The sequence below is a fragment of the Lontra canadensis genome, unplaced genomic scaffold, assembly GCF_010015895.1.
Source record: "Lontra canadensis isolate GAN:19392208 unplaced genomic scaffold, GSC_riverotter_1.0 scaffold83, whole genome shotgun sequence".
NCBI lineage: Eukaryota > Metazoa > Chordata > Mammalia > Carnivora > Mustelidae > Lontra > Lontra canadensis.
The window spans coordinates 2,924,085-2,950,162 of NW_022631077.1; positions in this window are offsets into that span (position 1 = coordinate 2,924,085).

Genomic DNA, 26,078 nt, shown 5'->3' on the forward strand with positions numbered 1-26,078 from the left:
TAAAAGAAAAAGATCAAATAGAACAAGAATAAAAGCAGTCTATTCTAGCAGAGTTAGAGGATGACATAACAGGAAATGATCAATAGTCATTTATTTTAGTAGGACCTTTTACACTGTTTTCTTCATGTTTGAACAAAAGACTCAACAGTAGACAGACAAGTTCAGGGTCAGAAGAAATGTTTGAAGCGATATGATAGAGCAAAAGGCTTGAAATTTCCTTGCATCTTGATAGAAAATGGGCTAAATTTTGAAACTTTATCCCACAATTAAATATCCAAACTTCTTAAGTCATTCCATGCTTTCTAAAGCGGAAAGGGGAGCTCTAGGCACAACAAGGAAACACAACTCAGTCACTGTGCAGAGCTCGCTGGCCAACAAGGTTCAACTTTTGGGGATCTCTTCCACAAGATGTTGCATATCCATCGACATCTGTCCTCCCAAACCCACACGTTAGGATGAGAAGCTCCTAAACGTATGCTGTACACAAGCTAGCATGATATTCGTCTTACAGAAGAGTTATTTGGTTATTTTATTATGGCCACACCATTGCTAAAATGGAGAAATGAAACTCATAGTTTACCAATTGGTGTTTCAACCCTACCCCCAAATTAAAATCGAACCAGTGTTTTTATTGAAGCATAGTCGACACATAGTATTATGTTAGTTTCAGGTATACGACATAGTGACTGGTAATTACATCCATTACAAAAACAATTGAATCCTTTTAAAAATTGTACATACTATGGCTCCTTTCCAGAGATTCTGTCTAGGTTCTGGGGTGGGGCTCAGCAGCTGTGATATCAGGGCTGAGAACCACTGCTCTCTGCCATCACTAAGTCCATCTAGGACACACAGAAATTCTTCTGTCTCTGCTTGAGTATCACTAATAACAGCAAACTTACATGTTTCATTTACCCTGTTTTTCAGACAACTCATCCTTAGGAAACTCTGTCTTCTGCTTAACCACAATCTTCCTGCCTATGTGCACATTGGTTGGTCCAGACCCACCTTTTGTTGTACAATCTTCCTGCCTATGTGCACATTGGTTGGTCCAGACCCACCTTTTGTTGTACACTCATATTCTCCTCCACATGAGGAAAGGATTCATGCTTTGCTGATTCTGCAGAGTCTCTATCCTTCCCTGGTATTTTTGAAGTGATAAGGTTCATCAGGCCATTGTCTGCTTTGGTACTTCTGTCCAGATCCTTGGAGCTCTCAGACTCCAACCCACTTTGCTTTCTAGCCTCATGGCCTGCATTCTTCTTCCTTCTTCCTAAATTCTCTTCCTTCTCCAGGCCACTCAAGGATCACTGTCCTTTGTTCTGAAATGGCTTCTTCTGCTTTGCAAATTCCTACTCATCCTTAAAGCCCAGGAAAGACAGCTTCTCCCTCCCCCTCCTTCTTGTTCTGGAGCTGGCCTCTCTGAAGCCAGCTCTCAGAAGCAGATACCAAACTTATACTCATTCCTATGTATCTGCCACTGCCTCCCCTTTAGAATTTGACATCCTCATGGTAAAATAGGTATCTTACTCACCATTCAATCTTGAAGTCATAGCCCAGTGCCCAGCTTAAATTAGAAGCTTAAGAAATCCTTATAGAGGGGTGCCTGGGTAGCTCAGTCGGCTAAGCGTCTGACTCTTGATTTTAACTGAGGTCATGGTCTCAAGGTCATGATCTCAGGGTAGTGAGATCAAGCCCTGAATCGGTCTCTGTGCTCAGCATGGAGTAGACTTGAGATTCTCTCTCTCTCCATCTCCTTCTGTCCCTTCTTCCACTTGTGCTCCCTCTCTCTCTAAAATAAATAAATAAATCTTTTAAAAAAAGAGTTTATCTTTGTGTATGGTGTAAGAGAATGGTCGAGTTTCATTCTTCTGCATATAGCTGTCCAGTTTTCCCAGCACCATTTATTGAAGAGACTGTCTTTTCCACTGTAGATTTTTTCCCATTTTGTCGCAGATTAATTGACCATAGAGTTGAGGGTCCATATCTGGGCTCTCTACTCTGTTCCACTGGTCTATGTGTCTGTTTTTATGCCAGTACCATGCTGTCTTGGTGATCACGGCTTTGTAGTAAAGCTTGAAATCAGGTAACGTGATGCCCCCAGTTTTAATTTTGTTTTTCAACATTTCCTTAGTGATTCAGGGTCTCTTCTGATTCCATACAAATTTTAGGATTATTTGCTCCAGCTCTTTGAAAAATAGTGAAATTTTGATTGGAATGGCATTAAAAGTATAGATTGCTCTAGGCAGTATAGACATTTTAACAATGTTTATTCTTCCGATCCAAGAGCATGGAATGGTCTTCCATCTTTTTGTGTCTTCTTCAATTTCTTTCATGAGTGTTCTGTAGTTACTCGAGTATAGTTCCTTTACCTTTTTGGTTAGGTTTATTCCCAGTTATCTTATGGTTCTTGGTGCTATAGTAAATGGAATCGATTCTCTAATTTCCCTTTCTGTATTTTCATTGTTAGTGTATAAGAAAGCCACTGATTTCTGTACGTTGACTTTGTATCCTGCCACGTTACTGAATTGCTGTATGAGTTCTAGTAGTTTGGGGGTGGAGTCTTTTGGGTTTTCCATATAAAGAATCATGTCATCTGTGAAGATGAGAGTTTGACTGAGAGAGAGTTTGACTTCTTCATTGCCAATTTGGATACCTTTTATTTCTCTTTGTTGTCTGATTGCTGTTGCTAGGACTTCTAATACTATGTTGAACAAAAGTGGTGAGAGTGGGCATCTCTTACACCGTACACAAAGATAAACTCAAAATGGATAAAAGATCTCAATGTAAGACAGGAATCCATCAGAATCCTAGAGGAGAACATAGGCAGTAACCTCTTCGATATCAGCCACAACAACTTCTTTCAAGATATGTCTCCAAAGGCAAAGGAAACAAAAGCGAAGATGAACTTTTGGGACTTCATCAAGATCAAAAGCTTCTGCACAGCAAAGGAAACAGTCAAAAAAAATCAAAGAGGCAACCTACGGAATGGGAGAAGATATTTGCAAATGACAGTACAGACAAAAGGTTGATATCCAGGATCTATAAAGAACTCCTCAAACTTAACACACACAAAACAGACAATCATATCAAAAAATGGGCAGAAGATATGAACAGACACTTCTCCAATGAAGACATACAAATGGCTATCAGACACATGAAAAAATGTTCATCATCACGAGCCATCAGGGAGATTCAAATTAAAACCACATTGAGATACCACCTTACACCAGTTAGAATGGCCAAAATTAGCAAGACAGGAAACAACATGTGTTGGAGAGGATGTGGAGAAAGGGGAACCCTCTTACACTGTTGGTGGGAATGCAAGTGGTGCAGCCACTTTGGAGAACAGTGTGGAGATTCCTCAAGAAATTAAAAATAGAGCTTCCCTATGACCCTGCCATTGCACTACTGGGTATTTACCCCAAAGATACAGATGTAGTGAAAAGAAGGGCCATCTGTACCCCAATGTTTATAGCAGCAATGGCCCCGGTCGCCAAACTGTGGAAAGAACCAAGATACCCTTCAACGGACGAACGGATAAGGAAGATGTGGTCCATATACACTATGGAGTATTATGCCTCCATCAGGAAGGATGAATACCCAACTTTTGTAGCAACATGGACAGTACTGGAAGAGATTATGCTGAGTGAAATAAGTCAAGCAGAGAAAGTCAATTATCATATGGTTTCACTTATTTGTGGAGCATAACAAATAGCATGGAGGACAAGGGAAGATGGAGAGGAGAAGGGAGTTGAGGGAAATTGGAAGGGGACGTGAACCATGAGAGACTATGGACTCTGAAAAACAATCTAAGGGTTTTGAAGGGGTGGGGGAGTGGGAGGTTGGGGGATCCAGGTGGTAGGTATTGTAGAGGGCACGGATTGCATGGAGCACTGGGTGTGGTGCAAAAATAATGAATACTTTTAATAAAAACAGTAAAAAAAAATAAAATAAAGTTGCAAAGTTAAAAAAAAAAAAAGAAAAGAAATGCTTGTAAGGTGAATGAACAAATGCTCTATATTTTCCAAAAAAATCACATAACTTCCCAAGCTTCCATTTTCTAGCCTAAATGGTATTTTTTCTTCAACTCTCCCTAAAGTGTCAGTTTTCAGGCCTTTAACCAATCTTGGTTGCTCTTCTTTTAAAAATAAAATTAAAACTAAAAGCTAAAAACTAAAAAAAAAAAAACCTCCCATACCTGAAATCCTTCTTAAAGTATAACATTCCAAACTGAACACAATACACAAGACATGATTTCATGATGCAGGACACAGCAGAAATTGTCCTTCTATTGCTGTCCAGAATTAGCCTACAAAGGAAACTTTATGTACATTTGTCTTGTTTCTGGCAATCTAATCACCATCATATTGAACCTGCAGTCACCTAAACCCCCAGAGTAAATCTCACAAGTGCAGATGTTTAGTTAAGCTCTGTGATGAATTTAGTTTGTTTTAGTGGTCAAAAGAATTTTTTATTAAAAAAAGAATTTTTATTATGGTAAAATATAGATAATGTAAATTTACCATCTTAGCTATTTTTAAATGTTTTCTTTTGTGGTATTAAGTACATTCATTAAGTACTACCATCACCATCATCTTTCTCCAGAACCTGTTCATCTTTCCCAACTGAAACTCTGCACCCTTTAACAACTCCCCATTACATCCTCCCACCAGCCCCTTCAAACCACCATTCTACCTTCTGTGTATGAATTTGACTACTCTAACTACCTCATATAAGTGGAATCATATAATATTTGTCCTTTTGTGATGAGCTTATTTCTGTTAACATAATGTCCTCATGGTTGATCCATGCTGTAACATGTTCTAGAATTTCTGTTTAAGACAGAATAATAGTCCATTGTATGTATATGCCATATTTTGTTTACCCATCCATCCATTGATGGACAATTGGGTTGTTTCCCATAACTTTTATTATATCAGGTATTTATTCCACCCCCTAGACACACATTTAGATCCTGACTCTGTAATCCCAAACATGTCCGTATGCCTGCGGCTTCTATTCACGAAGGAGGTGTCCTCAACCCCTTTATCAAGTCACTGTGCTACTCCTCGAGCACTTTGCAAGCCCTCAGCATACTACTTCCTTCCCAGCCTTGAATGTTGGCCATTGCTTTGGTTACAGCAAAGCCCTTCTCACAATAAAGGACCCCATTCAAAGATCAGCTTCTGTCTGAAACTCTCTCTCTTCCCAAGACCATGCTGAGGTTCCAGAAGTCCTTTCTGCTCCGCAACAGCCCCAGTTGTGATAAATTGCCAGTATTTTAATTATGTGTGCTTCCTCCTTTCTGCCACAAGCTCACACTAAATATATCTTCAAACCCCCAAGGCTTAGTTCAGTTGATGGTACATACTTGGTACTCAGTAAATGTTTTTTTAATGAAGGAATAAAAACATGAATCCTCACTGCTTTCCAAAATTGAAAAAGTAAATTGAAAACCATATATTCTGTAATTTTCATCCTCTGTCCTCTAAAATGGCCTAGTGTTGTTTTTATTTTTTCCTGCATTACAGTATAAACCTGTCAATTAACATGATATAGAATGCCAAGTAAGAATTAGATTATTTAACAAAAGAAAGATTTGAAAGGGACATAAAAGGAGAAATAACAATGACAGACTGACATAGCAACATTGTCTTCTTGTAACACTGCCCGCTTTCTTCTGTCATTTTACCAGGCGCCTGGGTACAAGGCTTCAAATCAAAGACCTGTAATGATTAGAGCTTTATGCATAGCTGGTCCCCCCTGCAAGTGTGTAACTTACTTTGTTGACTTCCAACTCCCCATAGCTTCAGATACAAATAAGAGGGAGTTGACATAACACAGAGGTGCAGCCCATTAAGATATGGCTCTGTCAAGCAGCAAGTGAATGGCTGCACTTTCAACTGCATAAAAATGTTACAATTCATTTCGTGGCAAGGGCATGGTAGCAATGTATAATGAAGATTAAATAAACCTTCCAGCCCATCCATTACTGTAGATATTCCTTCAAAGTTTCAATTGCTGTTTGAAAATAATTCTATTGTGGACCCAATTTGCCATAACTTGCAAGAATCCAATCCAACATTAGAAGTGTTTAAATTACAAAAGAGAGGCACTGACATAAGTGCACGGAGAAAGCATATATGACTCCGATTCACTGTATTTAGTTTTCAGTCAATAATTTTCACGTTCCTATGTGACCAAAATTACCCAGATATTGAAAAAATTATCTTTATCCATTAACCTTAAACTTCAATATGTCCTTAAATATATGCATATATATCTGCTACCATTAAAGGAAAGACTACAACTTTTCCGTGGTTATGTGGCTTACGTGGAAGTATCTTTGGTTGCCACTAGCTGTGGGAGAAGAGGGTGTGAGAGGCTCTAACCTGTGAAACCTCACCCAGTACAGCAAGTTACTTTTAGGTGCTTCACACATTGACTATCTGCAAAAGAGAGTCTATGACTTCAAAAAACCTGAAAATCACTCCACTAAAAAACAATAATAATTTAAGGCAACAGAATCTTAATGAAAAGGACCCAGGGCTCAGATTTAGAGGAGCAGAGTTCCAGCACTAATCAGATCAATGCTAATTAAACAAACCACAGAAACTGTCTGGATCTGACTTTCTTCATCTGAAAACTGATGCAACAAATAAGAAGAATCTATAATTTCAGCTCAAAGATTCTTAAGAGCAAATGAAAATTGTTGAAGGATATTAATGATCACTTATGGGTAGCTAAACACAATGTCTGTTTCAGATGTTTTAAAAGAAATTTTATTTTTTAATGCAATGACATTCTGTATAATAAATGTAATGTGTGGGAGTCATCTATCTTTAGATGCTGTTTCTCATAATTTGTGCTTAATCTCAATGCTTCCTTTAAATTCTGTCCCTGTTGTTTTTGGTTGCCTGACTGAAAACTGCAACTGTCTGAACAAGACCTCCTATTCAATTTGCTCAACTTATTAATTATTTAAATTATGTGGTTCGATTGAACAGAAATGGAGACCCCTAGCACCCCAAGGTGATTAAGAGAATATGAGATCTAATCCATAATTCAAACATTATAAAGATATGATTGAGCCCAGGAGCTCAGGGCCATTCCATATATCACAGCAAGTATTTCTCTATGTTGCTAATAAAATCTTGAATATACTGCTAAGTAATAATACATTTGACTTCCTTGGATATATTACCTAAGATAAAGAAGCATTAAAACACACACACACACACACACTCACACACACACACTCATACACACATGTGTATCCACACATATATGCATATACACATACCTGCAGGATTTTCAGACACCTTATCTCTCTTAATTTTCACAACAACCCTATGAAATGATGTGTGCATGTGTGTGTCTGTGTATGATTAAGAAGTTAACAAAGAAATTAATTACACTGCCCAAGGTCACATCTAGTAGGAATCAGAGATCCAGAATTAAACACAGATTTTGAGATCCCACTCATTGTTCTATCCACTTCATTGTCATCTTGACAACAGAATTTTCTAGGGTAGTGGCAATTCTTAAGTATCTATTAAGTGCAATGCAAGGACATCATAGGAGATGTCCTTACCTATGGTGCTCTTGCCATCCAGTTGACAGGCAAAGCACACAAGAGGCACCATATGATAAAGGCAGCATTATTGAAATGCCCTATGAGCAGTATGACCCCACAGGGGCAGTGAGAACTCAAGAAAAGGGAAATTTTGGGTTGCAGTGAAAAAAAGATTCAAGCAGGAAGTAGGACCTGACCAAAATTTTGAAAGGACATGGAGGAGCACAGGAGGCATTCCAGACAGGGACAAAGGGCACAAGCGAAAGCTTGAGAAGCAAGAATGAAAAAGCATCACACAGGTAGACACAGTGGTAATGCACTGGCCCAAAGTTGGGGGAGAGAAGGAGAATCATAGTGTTCATTTGATTGTTATACTTCAAAACAGACATACATATGTTACATATATTGTTTTAAATACAATCATTACACAATAAAACTTGAGCAGATTTAGTGAAGTGTATTCGGGAAACAATTAATAGAACCTTCTGGGCATACAGGGCCTATAATTCGAGGAGAAGAGAAGGCAATCTGACAGATGAATTAAGGTCAAAATGAGAACTGACTTGAATACAACAAGGAAACAATTAATAGTTAAGGACAATGAATTCCATTGGGAAGCATTAAAAGTTCCATGGAATGAAGTTATTATAATATCTTTGCAAACATGAAAACACTCTTTTGTTCACTAATTGCAGCAAATTTTATTTAATTAATAATCCTAGATAATCTTACATATTTCCCTGGTTCTTGTCCACATAATGGTTGCTGGCAGTGCCCACTTAATGGTCCTTAATGTGGACACTCTATTCATGTGTTGTGACATATTTATGTGCCCTCAATCAATGCCAGGAACCTAAATCTTGTAGACACATAACTGTCTAATAAACAAAGTGATTTATGGGTTGCCTGGATGGCTCAGTCATTAAGCATCTGACTCTTGGTCTCCGGTCAAGTCATGACCTCAGGTTCATGATCTCAGAGTTATGGGATTGAGCCCCCCAGCGGGCTCCATGCTCAGTGTGGAGTCTGCTTTAGATTCACTCTCCCTCCCCCTCAAATAAATAAATAAAATCTTTTTTTTTTTAAAAAGCAACTTAAACTAGTTGGTGTTCTAGAAGCCAGAGATGATCTTTGTCTACTTCACCATTATATCCCTAGAGCTAGGATTTGAATTCCTATAGTCACTCAATTGATACTTATTGAATACACAGATGCAAAATAGAAAAAGGAAGGGAAGGAAGGAAAGACCATGTACCCTCCCTTTCCTTTTCTCAAATACATCTTTTCATCTTCATTCAACAAATATTTATTGAAAGCCTTTTATGGGCTAGTCACTGTTCTACATGCTGGGAATATAGCAGAGATCAAAATGGACAAAAACTGCCTGCCCTCATGGAACATTTCTAATATTCACACTCAGAAATAGGCTCTTTTTCATCGTAGCAGAATGTGATCTCCTGTAATGAGCTTTTTTTCAATTAAACAATGTGTATGTGTGTGCATGTGCACGTGCCCATGTGTGTGTCTGTATCAAAGGATTTTACTAGTTTTCAGTTTCGAGATACTAAAATATTTTTCCAGTTAATCAGATCTTCCTCAACTTTTGCAGTTAAAAGCTGCCACAAAGATAATATTGCTCTGTTGTTAGAATGGCGTTTTTAGGAAAAGGAATAAAGAAATCCATTTTATTATAATGGTATTTTCACATTTTATAAGGTTCTAGTACAGAAATAACAACATTATTCTTTATAATAATTGGAAAGGAGCTAAAAATAGTTTCAGCCTAACAAGGTCACATGAAAACTAAGCTACAGCCCTCAGTACACATTTCTGGGTATGGTGAGTCACGCAGACCTCTAGTTTCTCTCCAGCAGATCAACAAGGAGGGAGCTATTGGAGGTATATTCAGTAATATGACCCAGTTTTTCAGCAATCACAGACAAACTCTTATTTTATTGATTAAAAGAAAAGGGATTCTTGGATAGAATGATTCAAAGTTATACATGCTAATGTGAGCTGGACTCCCAAGGAATTGTTGATGAATACACCAAACGCTATTCAGAATTTTGGTTACAGATATATTTTACTTAACTCTAGTGCCAATATACAAATTCCTTAATCTTACTGCCCTCTCCACTCTAAGGGATCACTCTCTTGTGAGGGAGGACCATCTCCAGGCGGGGTCAAGCCTACCAAGCAGTGTAAATACCATGAGCATCCTATAATTTTCAAGCATCTCTTTATCCCATTAAGACATTCATGGAGACATACGCTTCACCATTGGAGCCCTATAGCTTAACTAAGCATTGTTAACAAAATTGCTTTCTTCAAAATTTTAACTGGATTTTCATCTCTGGCTTTGTTTTCCTTTTGCTAAATTACAAAGAAAAAAGTAACTTGACACTATATTTGTCTTAATTCCTAAAATAATTATATTAATAAGGACACCTGGGTGGATCAGTGACTTAAGTGTCTGCCTTTCACTCAGGTCATGATCCCAGGAGCCTCAGATAGAGCCCCACATCCGCCTCTCTGCTCAGTGGAAAGCCTGCTTCTCCTTCTGCCCACTGCTCCCCCTGCTTATGCTCTCTCTCTCTCTCTGACAAATAAATAAAATCTTAAAAAATAATAATAATTTTATTAATAATCTGATAGATGATTTTCAGCTCAAACAAAACACCCAGATAGGACCCCTATATGGCTGTATGGCATCTTGTACTTCGAATTCCCACTGCCCTGTGTTAGATAATTCTTCCTAGAGGTGCCAAGGATGAATGTTTAAACGCTCATTAACACTTGTCAAAATAAATCCTTGAAAAATGTATTTTAATCATATGGAAAGTCCAAATGGCTTTTGAACCAAAAACATCTTGGATTCCCCCATTATCTTATTAATCACACATTAAAGTTTGTAAATTGCCCGACCCCAGTCCAGGAGACTATAAATTCTATGATGGCAGGCAATGTGCCTATGTTGTCTCCAGGCCCCAAACCTCACCAATGCTGGCCATATAGTAGTAACTGCCAAGTAAATTTATGCCTCAAGATGAACATATTCCTAATTTATATTGATGCATAATTCTGAGTAAAGGGTATATGAAGACAGAAATATAAATATATATATATATATATAATTGCAAATTTACACATGTACTATGGAAGACAGAATGGCTGTTATTCTTCTGCTAAGAAAAGCAAATGACAATCTCACACATTTTGAAACCTTTCACTGTTTGACAAGGTTGTGGAAGATTCTTAGACATCCAAAAAGAACAAGTTATTTCATTAAAGGTAGAATGATTAACAAAGAGAAATTAGGACATATCAGAGCAGGGAAGGAGCATAGAGCGAGCAAATACCAGTGTTTTCTAGAATTCAGTTGGCACAAGAACTTTTTACATCATGGGATGAAGAAAAAGAAGACACAGGTGCTTTTTGTCTTTCCTACCATGTTTCATCAGGGAACAACAGGGTTTTCTCTCGCAAACCTCTTTATTTTGCCAATTAAGCATGCTAGTGTTTTTGTTGATGCAGGAAGAGGGGTAGTCCCTAACTTAAGATAGCCAGATTTGGCAAATAGCAGTAGGAATGTCTGGATAAATTTGAATTTTAGATGAACAGGGAATAATTTCAAAGTAAATGTCCCAAGTGTTCTATTTGAGAATCCTGTATTTTCTCTGGCAAGCCTACCCCAATAGCAGATAAATTTGAGATTTAGACAAACAAGGAATAATTTTGAAATATATGTCCTAGCTATTCCAATTAGGAATCTAGCAATCCTACCCCACATCTACCATACTTCCCAAGAAGGAAATTTCCAATTGTAGGCTTCCTAGAGTTTCATTTCTTTCTTTTTATGCTATACCTGTCATATTTTGACTCTCTAAAGGCTGAATGATTAATTACATTGGAGATTTCTTAAAATTTTTCTCAGGATATTGTATTTGTATGTCATGATAACTTCTCAGTTTTTCCAGAGAAAAAGAGGAGTCCATTCACCAACAAGCACCCTCTTCCTGTGAGCTCTCTATAGCAGCATCAACTTCCCAAATATTGACATAAAGGGAAACCCTGTTGACACATTTTTGGGACTTGATCAAACAGACCTCCTTCCCCTAAAAGAAGTCTGCATAGCTTTGTTGCCTTTTGACGTAGAATAGAGAAAGAAGAAAAGTGGCTAGTCTTCAGGAAATGTGGACTTCATCTCTGGATCTTGCAGTGACTTTCCGTGTAGACATTCTGGATGTCTTGCAGTGACTTTCCATGTAGACATCAGGCAAGTCATTTCAAGATTTTTATGGCCACCCAGCATTTCATCATTTGGGGGCTGATCCTCCCTGCATCTCCTACCTGAAAAGAGTACTACAAGACAAAGATGAAAATTCTTTGAAAAAAGTGAAATTTTATGGGACAACATAACATCACTTGTTTTAGAAAATGCCTACTTCTTGGAAGGTCTCAGAATGGGATAAACTGTGTTTCAATATGAACTCTCTTTTAAAATAAAATGATGTCTCCTTTCCCTGGCTTTTTCCAACAGCGTTGCATAGTAAGTCAAGATTTTAGAAAAATATGTCTAAATCTTGCATCTGTGAGCATCCTGGAACAAGAATTGCATTTTCTTGATGATTCGAGGGCAACATTAAAAACACTGGCTAGTGTGCTATGCTAGGTGAAGCAAGTAAACAAGAAACAGACACGTGAGTCAATTTTGTGCATGGCAACATGGAGGATCATTTATCCTTGTGCTAAATGGCCCCGGCTGCTGGGATTTACTGTGCTGTCTCTCAGCTGCTGTCATTTTTCATGACTGTCACCAGCCATCATTTCTCCATACTGTTTCCCATCTCCTCCCTTACTTTGCGTGCGGTTTTATTGGAAGAGGCACACATCCTTTAACAAAGCATGTGGAATTTGCCCCTTAGAGGCCCCTTCTGTTTTGCTGCCTATAGTTCAAGTGGTTAAGATTGGCAGTTTCTGGAGGACTCTGTGATATATCTTCATGTCACCCCCAGGTCTGTGTACACAAAATATATTTAACAATCATTGATCTTCATCTCAAATGTTGAATGGTTAATATACCCCCTGATACATGAACAACTCCCGTATTGTTTTTTGAAATCATCCTTTATCAAAAGTAATGAAATTTTATGCCTGACAGCTGCTAAAGCAGTCAGCTGAATTACCATATTCCTTCATGTTGAGCACGCCTGAATAAACATTTTACTCTTTTTTAAATTGTGATAAGTCTTACAATTAATGGTGTATTTAACCTGATAATGTTCCTTTGATTCTAGCAAAGCTGCTATTAAGAATGATACATCTTCAACTAACAAAGTTGTAGATGAAAGAAATAGGAACCTTTTTAGGGTTTTTCCACACAAATTCAAAGAGGTGAGTAAGACCATGAGAGAAGAAGTAATATTACAGATATTACTAGTACAGCTTTAATCCTCATCGCGTCTTATCCCTATATCATTATTTCCCCCTACACCCAAAAGGCATGTATAATTTTGAAATACAGGCTTCCATTCCATTTTTCTATTTTGGTATGTAGCCTCTCCTTCCATATATAATATAAATTATCTACTCTTATTTTATGTGTTTTATATTACAGAATGATATAACATTGTCGGGTAATTTGTGTGTCTCATTCCACATTATGTTTTGAGAACGAATCAATATGTATACAGTTCTATAGGAATATATGCAGAAACAGTTGTCCACTTATAACTGAAGTATGACCTTCCTGTAACTTACGATGGTTTATAAACTTATTCCTCTATGGATTGATATTTAGTTTGCTTTACATTTTTAGCACTACCATCAATCTTCAGAGAACATGCTTGCTCTTATCTCTTGTGCTCAGCCAGAATGTCTCACAATGGGTGGCTGGACCCAGCTCAGGTGACCCATGAGAGCTGAAGTACATCCCTTTCCTGCTTTGCCTGAAGTAATGTGACATTGATAACCTGAATATGACCATTGTGAGAGCATTTACACCACGAAAAATGGCAAACCTACAAACCAAACCCTCCACAGAAAGCCAGTGAAACATTTACCAGCAAATCACTGACATTTTCCAGCCCAACACTAGATGTGTACTCTCTGGAACAGAACTACTAAATAACAGAGTAAGTGCGTTTGCATTTTTTCCAGATGCAACCAAAGTTGCTCGTCTAGCTTGCACTCCCACTAGACAGTGTATGAAAGTACTGCCATTGACTTATCTTTACAAAAGCCTGATATTGCAAGATTAATTTATGCCTACATGATAGATAGAAATTGGCATCCCGTTACTGGCTGCATTTACAGTTTCTAACTAACCAATGAGATGGAGCATATTTTCATATGCATAGTAGATATGTGCATTTCCTTGCCTTTAAATTGCTTTGCACATCTTTAAATTGACTAATCTTTTTCTTACTCAATTATAGGAGTTCTCTACATATTCTGGAAAATTAATCTTTTTCTGCTAAACAACTTACAAATATTTTTTGTCAATTTGATGCTTGCCTTTTAACCTCATTTATGGTGTTGGTTGCATACCAGCTATGTGACCTTAAGAAAGTGACTTAACATCTATGTATCTCACATTTCTCACCTATGAAATGAGCAGTCATTGAACCCACCTTGTTCGTTGTGTCAATACAGGTATATAGATAGGTATGTCAGTAACTAACAGTTCTTGTTGTTGTTATTACATTGCTCTATGGAAGTTCTTGGTTTTGATGTAGGCTTTTTTTATGGTTGTTTATTGAAGAAATAGTTCCCAAATCCAAAAGATGGGGAGATAGACAACTGGTTTTTTTTTTTTTTTTGTAGTTTTAGAATTTTTCACATTTAGACCATGCATACCTTTCACTCTGCTTTTTCCTCCCCTTTATTCTGAGTACCTAGCTGGAAGTTCTGGAGCCAGTAGACACTCAAAAAGTATTTACAGAAGGAAGAATGGAAGGGAGGAAGAGAGGAATTAGCACTAATTTTTAAAGTGGTTTTTCTCAGAAACCCAAGGGGGGAGAGATGAAGGAAGAGCTGGCAGCACAGGTTACTATTAACCATACTTACAACCTACTAAAAGGGAAATCCCTTATTCCCTTGTCATATTTATGTCAAATCTTCTAGAAGCTTTAAGAATTGATAACTTCCACGACAACCAAGGACACTTAGTATTCTTGCCTTGAGATGTTTTATCCTATACGTTATAATGACCTCTTCATTTATTCCCTCCCCAGATAATATCTGCTAATTCTTATACCCTAAATTATCTCCCTCTGAATCATGGTTTTCTCTACATACTCTTGGATTTGGGGTGAATCCAATTTAAACTTACAGTTAAGACATAGGGTAGAAGAATATACTCACTGTCAGGCCTTTCTTCCCCCACCAAGACCCTACCCACGGAGCCACAATCCATATGGATGAGCCATAAGACTAGTACAGAAAACCCTCCAATCTACTACATCTTACACCAACGGAAAAGTGATGGTACCATCCCTAGCAGCTGGGCAGTCCTCATACTCAAAAGTCTGGGAGCTACCAAACTAAATGACAAGTACCAGCAAAGATGGATTTTCAAGTGCTTCCCTAGATTTGAAAATTTCAAATTCCTGCCAAATGGGAAATTCACAAAGTTCACTATCAGGTGATTTTAGCTTATTGACAGGTTTTATGTGCATATCTGCTTTTATCCTGTCAACCCATTAAGCTGCTCAAATGTTAAATTCTTTGGGATTAGGGATCTTATTATTTTTCTAATAACCTTCCCCATTCCCATGAGTTAGGTACATTTCTAATATCCAGCTTAGGAAGTTCTACCAAATTAAAATGATCTGGTTTGTAGGCAGCCCTTGACTTCAAATTACTAGTCTTTCCTAAAACTAGAATTTTTGTGATCAAATATCATGCTGTCTAGGACGCTTTTTTGGCACCCATGGGAGTTCTCATACGTCAGTTTCTAAATGCACATATAATCTACAGTGCAGTGCAGACTGTCTCAGGCAAAGTATGCACTTCTGCCCAATTACCACCTTGATCAGTCAGCAGTCTGGGATGCAATTGCTAGAATCTTGCATTAAAGTGTATAAAAATAGGTGACAGTGGAGAAAATAAGAGTGTTGATACTAAGGAAAAGATCTTTGGAGTGAAATTACCATCTCATGAAAATTAAAACATATAAAACTTCAATCAGATGCTCCTTTGTCTTCAAGTGGCCATTTACTCATTCAGTTCTGAATGGAAAAATGCATAATATGAATGTGTAGAAACTGCTACAAATACATAGAGGTGTGTCCAAGGGGTGATCTGGAATTACAGATTTGAAGGAAGATTGTGTAAGAACTGGAAGATGGTGTCCTGATGACATTCATCCCCTGCTCCTTAGGAGAGGAAGTCTGTTTAATTGGTCTTTGACCCCAGCACCAAGCACTGTGCTATCTCCTGATAGGCACTCAAGAGACGTGTGTTGAACCAACTTGTTTAATTGTGTACAAGCCTCTATTTCAATTCACTCCAGCCATCCAAGACCACTCTCATTATATAAAAATTTAAAGTACTTCTTAGTGCCTAGAGTTTTCCTTTGTTTCTGTTCATCCACATGAAAGCATTTCCCTCTCTGTTCCACGGCTAACCCTCCAAGATGAAGCTGCTCATAGAGTCTAAACAGATGCTGAGTCCTCTGTGAATGCCAAAACTCAGCCTCACACGATTCCTACTTCTTATATCTCTACTATTTCACTCACCAGCCATCTTAGTCACAAAATTAATGGATGTAATTTTTACATATGTACAAAACGACTCCATTTAAATGAATCCCAGTCCTTCTGCCTCTTTTGTGCAAGCTTTACACTGGTTGCCAGTGAGAGCTTGGCCAGAGAAAGCCTGAAGGGATCAGTCTGTTATTGGAGAAAGGAGAGGAAGGAGCGTTGTATGAAAGTGGGGTCATTCTAATGCTTCCCATTAAAACATTTTTAGTGCTCGCATTTCAAGCTTAACACAGTCGACCCTGTAAATTGGCAAGAGCCCAGACCCAAGAACCAATAAGCTCCTCCGCGCTTCCTGAGGTTTCTCAAGCAGCGAAGCAGGCAGCTCTTTCTCTTTTCTCAACACCATCAAAAGAATAAATTACTAAACAATAGACAATCCTGCTTCATTTAAAACATATGAAGCTCTTCACAATAGTACTGCTGTCTTTCTTTTTTTTTGGTCAAATGGAACAGCTGTTTTAAAGCCATAGCATTAGACCTTAAAAATTATTAATCGAACTTAGAATGATTTAATCCATTAGAATACACACTTCACACTTAGTGCAGGCTGTTGATCTCAATGAAGTCACAAAATTCCCTTACAAGAGTGGTCTTGGAAAAATCTATTTCTTTGAGATGTTGTGATAAGATCTTGCTTTCATAATGTCAAAGACCTTGCTAAATAATTAGATTTTTTTAAGCAAACAGATCTTTGTTTTTTAAATAACAGCGAATAGAGGCTCCCTATAAACATAACCCTGCTCTGCATGCTTATGGCCTTGGTCTGACCTGTGAAGTTTTTCTCTGCTGTGAAGTTATGCATTCAGTTATAGCCTCAGTTAACCATCTTTATTACCTGTGTATTTCGCTGATATCACTGGGTTGAGCAATTTCTGTCAGTCAGTGCAACATGAGCCAAATTGATCTTTTGTTTCTGAAGTTTCATTTACTCTGCAACCTCAAAAAATGAATGATGAATTTAGCTTCACTCTTGTGACTAAGCTAGTGGTTAGCAATTTCTAACAACTTAAAAAGAGGTTGGAACCGATGGTTTCAAATTCAGATTAATATAAGGCTATTTAAGCCACAGAGGAAATAATGACATCTAATCGGGATATTCTCGAAGTCAGTAGAGTTGCCTGCTTCCAATCAGTAATCCTATATGCCAAAACATTTTCTGAGAAATATGTGTATAAATGTATTTTTGAGCTTCCTGTGTGTCTTGCTATGAGAAGACAAGCATCCCTAAAAGTATAATCCTGCAAAACAGAAAATAGTCAAGAGACCTGAGAGCTGCCCGCGTTGCTATTCATGACCCTCTGAGATTTCCTTTTAGGTGGCAGTTACCAATATTGCGTCACATATAATCTACCAAAATAAGGAGTCACAAAATCGACTGTGTCAGCAAAGATATCTGACAGGAAAACAAGAAGGCTTAAGGCTTGTGTGTATGTATGTGCATGTGTGTGTGTATGAGAGAGAGAGAGAACATAAACTGATAAATTTTTATGTTAAGAAATTCTACTGTCAGAAGCTATTGACTAAGTTTCAAACAATCAGTGTTTTTGAGCACCCACCTCATATGAAGAACTGATCTAGGCCCCATAAGACGTGTAGGAGAAGACACTTATGAGGGACCCACCTTCACGGAGCTTATCATTTAGTTGGACCAAAGAGACCAACACACAGAAAGATGACAACTCTAAGGGGCAGAAGGTAATGACCAAGAAGTGACAGAGATAGTCCATATTATGCTTTGAGGGATCACTTGGGGTCAGGCAGCTCAGTAGCTATTTCCCCCAAAAAGGTAGATAGAAATGACCCAAGCCTTGTCAGTCAGAACTAATCCTTCACATTCTAGTATTGACCCTTGGATGACTTCTTTGATTGTGAATATTCTTTAAAAGTCAGTTAATACAGTACTCTCTTCACACGACCTCAGTGCCCGCCCCCATACTTTTGCAAGGGCCGCATGAAAACCCCATTCAATAACATACAGTGTTGATACTTCTGAACAGATCTTGAAATAATCATCACCATGCCTATTCTGGGCTAGATCTAACAAAAATTATAATAAAAGAAACAAAATTTGAGTTGAAAAAAATCAAATATAAAACAGTAACAACAACAAGGGCTCATTAAAATGTTTGCCTTCCAAGAAGTGAGTAAAGATACTCTTGTTAGTAGAGTACTGCTTAAGATATACTAGCACAACCAAATCGACTTTCAGCTAAATGACACAAGACAGTGATGCCACATCTTGGTGGCAATGTGAGGGAGAGACTGAGAGAGGAAAATAATAGAAATACAAGGAGATGAAGCTAGCAATACTAAAATAATACTCGAAGAAATAAAGTGCAACTGGATAGAAAGAGAATCCCAGTGTAGCAACTACAGAAGCACCCATTTCTGCAAGAATAGTTCGGGCCTTAGGAAAACAGATGATATCAACAACTAGCAACACATAATTCTAAAAACAAACAAAGCAAGACCAATGAGGAAAAAACAAAATTACTGGCAACAAAATGTCTGGAGAATAAGATGCAAATGTAGCATCATACACCATAATAAATTCTAAATGAGTTAAAGTGTAAAACACACACTATACTACTGATAAGCCAGAAAAAAATTAAAAACACATTTGTAAAATGACATGACTAAAATATTTTAACAAGAAAGCAATGAAATTCCCAAACTGACAACATCACTAAAAAAAGTTTCATATTCTCATCATATAAAGAACTGATACAAAAACATCAATTCCATTGGAGTTAGGAAAGTAATATAAAATAAATTTCAGTTGCCACTACACATCTATGAAACCAATCATAAAAAATAAAAATGATACAAGTCAATGTGAAAGACAAAACCCTGCGGGAAAGCAAGGGCGCCTGGGTGACTCAGTCGGTTAAGTGTCTGACTCTTGGTTTCTGCTCAGGTTGTGATCTCAGGGTAATGAGATCTAGCCCCTCATGGGGCTCCATGTTCAGTGGGGAGTCTGAGAATTTCTCTCCCTTTCCCCTGCCCTCCCCTGCTCACATTTCTTTCTCTCTCTAAAATAAATAAGTCTTTTTTTTTAAAGATTTTATTTATTATTTGACAGAGATCACAAGTAGGCAGAGAGGTAGGCAGAGAGAGAGAGGAAGGCTCCCCGCTGAGCAGAGAGCCCGATGCGGGGCTCGATCCCAGGACCCTGAGATCATGACCCGAGCCGAGGGCAGAGGCTTTAACCCACTGAGCTACCCAGGCACCCCTAAAATAAATAAATCTTTAAAAAAATTGCAGGAAGGAAAGGTATTCCCAGTAAACTACCTGACACTGTCAAACAGTATTTACAAAATCCATAACAAGGGGTGCCTGGGTGGCTCAGTGGGTTAAGCCTCTGCCTTCGGCCTAGATCATGGACTTCAGGTCCTGGGATCAAGCCCCGCATCAGGCTCTCTGCTCAGCAGGGTGCCTGCTTCCCCCTCTCTTTGTCTGCCTCTCTGCCTACTTGTGATCTCTCTGTCAAATAACTAAAATATTTAAAAAATCCATAACAACATGGAGTGTCTACTGATATAGCCATGGGAGAATATGGGGGTTGGTGTAAGGGGGTCAAAAAAAGCTTAGTGGGTGCAGTAGTTCACTTCTAAACATCAAAAAAATGAGTGTATCAGGATGTCTGGGTGGCTCAGTCAGTTAAGCATCTGCTTTTGGCGCAAGTCACAATCCTAGGTCCTGGGATTGAATCTGGTATCAGTCTCCTTGCTCAGCAAGGAGCCTGCTTCTCCCTCTGCCTGCCACTCCTCCTGCTTGTGCACTCTCTAACAAATAAATAAATAAAAATCTTAAAGAAGAGGAAGGAGGAGGAGGAGAGGAAGAAGAAACAGACAAAAAAATTTGAAAGCTGTGGCTCTGGAGGACAGATTTCTGAAGGAGAAATGGTGAAGTGGAAGACTGCTGTTTATAATAAGCCTTAGAGTATCATTCAGTTTTGTGATAATGCTTGCTTTGAATTTTTTTCTGGCACAATTAATTAATTCATTAATTTGAGAACAATTTGAGCATAAGGCAAATTTTCCATTTCCTTATGTGCAAATTTGTCTGCAAGAAACACTAGCAATATTGCACCCAGCTGAACTGGTTGGAATACACAAAACACACACACACACACACCCCTCAGATATGTACCAGCTGCCTCCATGCACCCCTCAGAGGAACCACACCCGTCCACAGGCCCTATGCATTTGTATCACTCATAAAGATGAGCAGCTATAAGTCAATAAGTAAGTATGACGGTTTCTTTTTAGTCACTCCAGCAATGACAATTTGAGGGTTTTTTTTTTTAATTTTGCCCCTAACTGAAGTATTTTTATTCTTTTATCATTTTTTTAAACGATTCTATGTATTTATTTGACAGAGATAGAGAGTACACAAGCAGGGGGAATCGGGAAAGGGAGAAGCAGACTCCCTGCTGAGCAGGGAGCCCAATGCAGGGCTTGATTCCATGACCGCTAGGATCATAACCTGAGCCAAAGACAGCCACTTAACCAACTGAGCCACCCAGGCTCCCCTTAACTAAAGTATTTTTAAAATACTATCTTTTCTCTGATCACTCTGTGTCAGGTCAATTTATGTCACTGATGAAGTGTTTGAGTGTCATGCCCCTAACTCCATTTTTGTCCTGTGGTCTGTTGTTTTTTTTTTTTTAATTAATAGAGTTTATTTTTTAGAGCAGTTTTATGTGTATAGAAAAATTGATTGGGAAGCACAGAATTCCCCAAAACAGTTTCCTCTATTATTAACATCTTATACTAGTGGGGTATATTTGTTACCATTGATGGGCCAATATTGATACATCATGATTAATTGAAATCCATACTTCAGTCTTTGTGTTCTACATTCCTCGCATTCTGACAAATGTATAATAACATGTATCTACCATTACAGCATCTTGTGCAATAGTTCCACTGCTCTAAAAATCCCCTATGCTCCACCTACTTGTTCCCTCCATGCCACTAACACCTGGCAACTGCTAATCTTTTTACTGTCCATAGGTTTGCTTTTTACTAAATATCATATGCTTGCAATCATATAGTATTGAGCTTCTCCAGACTGACTTCTGTCCCTTAGTAATATAGTTAATATTCTAGCATGTGTTTTTGTTGACTAGGTAGTTTATTTCATTTTATTGCTGAATAATATCCCACTGTTTGGATGTACCATAGTTTATTTATCGTTTATTTATTTATTATGAAAGACTTCCAAGACTTCCAAAGCTTGGTGGCTTCCAAGCTTGGCAATTATGAATGAAGTTACTATAACTATTTGTGGGCTGGTTTTTGTGTGGACATAAGTTTTCAAGTCATTTAAGGGCAATTAACTTTTTAACTCAAGGAGCATAGGTTCTGCTTCGTCGTACTAAGAGTATGTTTAATTTTGTAAAAACTACCAAACTGTCTTCAAAGTGGTTGTAACAGTTTGCATTCCCCCCAGCAATAAATGAGAGCTCCAGTTTCTCCACATCCTCGCCAGCATTGTATGTTGTCAGTGTTTTGGATTTTAGGCATTGTAATAGGTGTATAGTAGTACCTCGTTTTTTTAATTGCAATTCCTTAATGACATATGATGTGGAGCATCTTTTCACATCCTTACTTCCCATCTGTATATCTTGTTTGGTAAGGTGTCTCTTCAGATTTTTCCCATTTTTTTTAATTGGGTTCTTTCCTTACCGTTGAGTGTTAAGAACTCCTTGTATATTTTGGATACCAGATTTTTATCAAATGTGTGTTTTGCAAAGGTTTTCTCAAAATCTGGCTTGTCTTTTCATTTTCTAAACAGTGTCTTTCACAGAACAGAGGTTTTTAATTTCCATGAAGTCCAACTTACCATTTTTTCTTTTGTGGGTCATGATTTTTTATTGCACAATTTTGCACATCTCTGTGATTTTTAGGAATTTGTAGAGTATATAGGAACCAGAGACCACAAGATAATTCCATTTTTAATAAAGTCCCCAAAACAACTGGTGCAGAGGTACTGAACAGCACAACTTATGGTGAAAAATTGGAAACTTAATGCCAAACAGATGAGAATGAATAAGTAATAATAGAGAATATTAACAATGTAAAATACTAGGGGTGTCTGGGTGGCTCAGCTGGTTAAGCATCTGCTTCTTGATTTCAGCTTACGTCATGATCTCACGGTCGTGGGATCCAGCCCCACGTCCAGCTCTGAGTTGGGCATGGAGTCTGCTTAAGATTTTTTCTCTCTCCCTCTCCCTCAGCCCACCCCCACCCTCTTGTTTACACACTCTCTCTCTAAAAATTCATTAATTAGTTAAAATACTAATATGCTGTTAAAGATTGCTGGCATGTCAGCATTCCTTGTATACAAATACAAGTTCATGGAAATGTTAAGTGAAGAAAGTAGCACATAAAATATTATGTATACCTTAATTAAATGTGATTTTTTTCTTATATGAAATATAAGAAGTATAAGAAAAACTTTCTAACTAGTTTTTTTCTATTTGAATGTAAATTTCAAATAGAAATTAAAATCCAGTATCATGTATTAGTCAGAAAATCCAGTATCATGTATTAGTTAGAATTAGTTAGAATAAGCACTAGTTGCTGTAATACAAATTCCAAAATTTCATAGTAGAAGTTTAATTTTTGTTCATACAAAGCTGAATACAAACATTTCAGGTAAACATCAGCTAAGGGACCCAGACTCCTTCCATCTGTGGCTCTACCATCACCTAGGCTGTGGAGCCATTGGCCATTCCTTCCTCTGCATTTGGCTGGGAAATAGAGGAAGAGTTTGAGGGATCACACAGGAGGTTTTTATGGGTCTGGTTTAGAAGACTGAATTCATTTGCACACACGTGGCTACACCTACCTTGAAGGCAGACTTGGAGAAGTGCTCTAGCTGTGTGCCCTAGAGACAGAAAAATACTTTTGTGCCTTCATAATCTGCACTTGACAAAATTGACAGCTGGTTTTCTTAGATTCCTTTTTCTTTTTAATTTTGCTTAATTCTGTGATAATATAGAAGTATCCCTTATTATCTTAATCTACTTTGTTCTTGAGCCCAGATTATGAGAGTTTAGATACCACTTACACCACTTACCCAAGTCTATTCGGTTCCTGTGTTCAGACAGGAAGTGTTTTGATAGCTAAGATGTATTCATTCTTTCCTTAAAAAAAAAGAAAATTGAAATTTGCAGGCTCTGAATTCATCCACTAGCCTTCATTTCAGGAAATACTCCTAAATCAACTCAGAGTATTTTTTGTCCTATTTAAAAATTATACATCAGATTACATGTCTTCCCAAGGAAACAATATGTAAAAATATTTTCTGTGGTTCTTTATTCCTAACCTACATTTTTGTTTTGTTTTGTTTTTTAAGATAAAGAAAAATTTCTAAGATTTTCTTCTCTACATATTAAGAACTAGGACTTGATCATGCATTGATAACATTCATCAGGATCAATTCTTGTAGAAATAATTCATGTTAACATACCTTTCTTTATATGCTAAAAAGACCTGTAAACATGCTATATTTGGGGAGTAGAACATCTTTGTATAATTACCCATTTTTATTTTTTTCTATTTTAATGTACATTTAACATTGTTCTCCAGTTACCTTTTAATTTTAACAAATGTTTTGCAAAATGTCTGAAAATTTTATAGAGTAAGTTGATTACTAGTATCTTAAAAAATTTTATGTACTTACTTTCTGGTTTTTGCACATTTTTACTATTAACTTGACAATTTGTGTAAAATATTCCATATAGGCTCTTACCATCTATTTACATTTCATCTATGTTTACCTTGAATAGTATTTTCATGTGCAGTGTATTTAATTACGTAATTATGAGTGTCTTCCTTTATTTTTCCTACTAAGATTTTCTTATATTCCATCAATATATATTTTACGTTCCAAGATAAATCACTATCCACTTTTGCAAGGCTTTTTTTGCTAAGTTATTACATTTATTTCTTTTTTAATTTTATCTTCTAACTACATGTCATTAATGTAAGTGTGCCATTGATTTTTTGAAGAATATATTAAAATCTTGCCATTCTGTGAACTAAGTTTTTGGTTGATATCCTTGTATAATTATACAATTAGCAGAAGTTGACTTTCTTTCTGACTAGATATCCAGAGACCTTATATGAGGCTTTCCTTTAACTATCTTCTTATGAAATATTTTTAAGTTTTTTTTAAGATTTTATTTACTTATTTAGAGAGTGAGTGGGGGAAAGGGTAGTAAAAGAGAGAGAGAGAGAGAGAATCTCAGGCAGGCTCCACGCTTAGCCCAGAACCCAATGTGGGGCTCCATCTCAGGACCCTGAGATCATGACCTGAGCCAAAATCAAGAGTTGAACACTGAACTGACTGAGCCACCTGGATGCCCCTAAAGTTTCATTAAGATATACAAAGCTCAATCTGTGCCCCCTCAGTCTTCTAATTAAGTAAATCTACTAACTGAATCCAAAATATTTATAAAATTAACTGAAATACAGAAATTGTGACAGATAGCAAATCACATCATCTGAAGTAACTGTATTTGGAATTCTATTTCTATACACAATAAAGGAACAAATTAACAATCCATCGATACCCTAAGTGAATATATTAAATGTAACATTAAAAAAATTTACAAATGCACTTTTTCTATAACATTAAATGTAACATAATACATTTTATAAATGTACTTTTTGTATAAAATTAAAATTCTACTACAATGGCAAAGAATATTTCTGAAATTACTTCTCAGAGGAGAATTGCAGTCAGTTAGATCAATAGCTGTTTTGAGTGTTGTGATATCACCACCTATTGGAGAATTAGAACTGGAACATTTTCATTTTGGAAATCCTCACCAAATGGTAATACAATAATAAATGAATTAAGACCCTTAGATTCATAAGGTTTGTTAAGATGCTGAAGTCTTAACCCCTTACTTTACACACATGCGAAAATAGACACATAAGGGCTAATGACTTGCCTAAAATCATTACTCGTTCTATATAAGAAGATAATATAAGATGAATTATATATAAGACTCTACTCCATTTCTACAAGTCCTCAGTCCCATGATCCGTGTTCTATAACTTGTCTTCTAGGGCAACAGTCCCCATGTTCATTGTCAGTGTCCATTATAATAAAGGCTAAAAACACTCTTAAAGTGAAAACAAAGTTGGTTTTTCTACCAAAATTGTTTATCACAATTTCCCATTTTTCTTCTACTGCCTCACAATAAATTTTTACTGAGTTCTTAGGTTTTCTCCAACAGATGACTGCTGATCAAATTATTTAGGATAAGCAGCTAGTTTCTCATTATCTCCCTTTTATTTTCTCATGCATAATTAAAAAAAAAAAAGAAGATAGCACTTTCCAACTCTCAGACTGCAAATTAAAAGACTATTGGAAACTATATAGGAAAACAGGCTCCCTCTCAAACCAAGAGAGAATAAACTGTGTTAAAGTTTGTTAGCAATTTCACAGTATCTATCTAAAGGGTAAATCACGTCACTTTTGACACCACAGTTCTGCCTCTAGGAATTTATTTTACAGATATTTTTGCCCAAATATTCATCATCATATTATTCTTCATAGCAAAACAAAACAAATCTGAAAATTAAGTGCTCTAAAAGGATACCAATAAATTAGAGAACATTGACACAGCCATACAATATGGAGTACTGTTCAGCCATTTTTTTAAACAACATGGTTCTGTGCATACTTATAAGAAAAGAAGACTAAACATT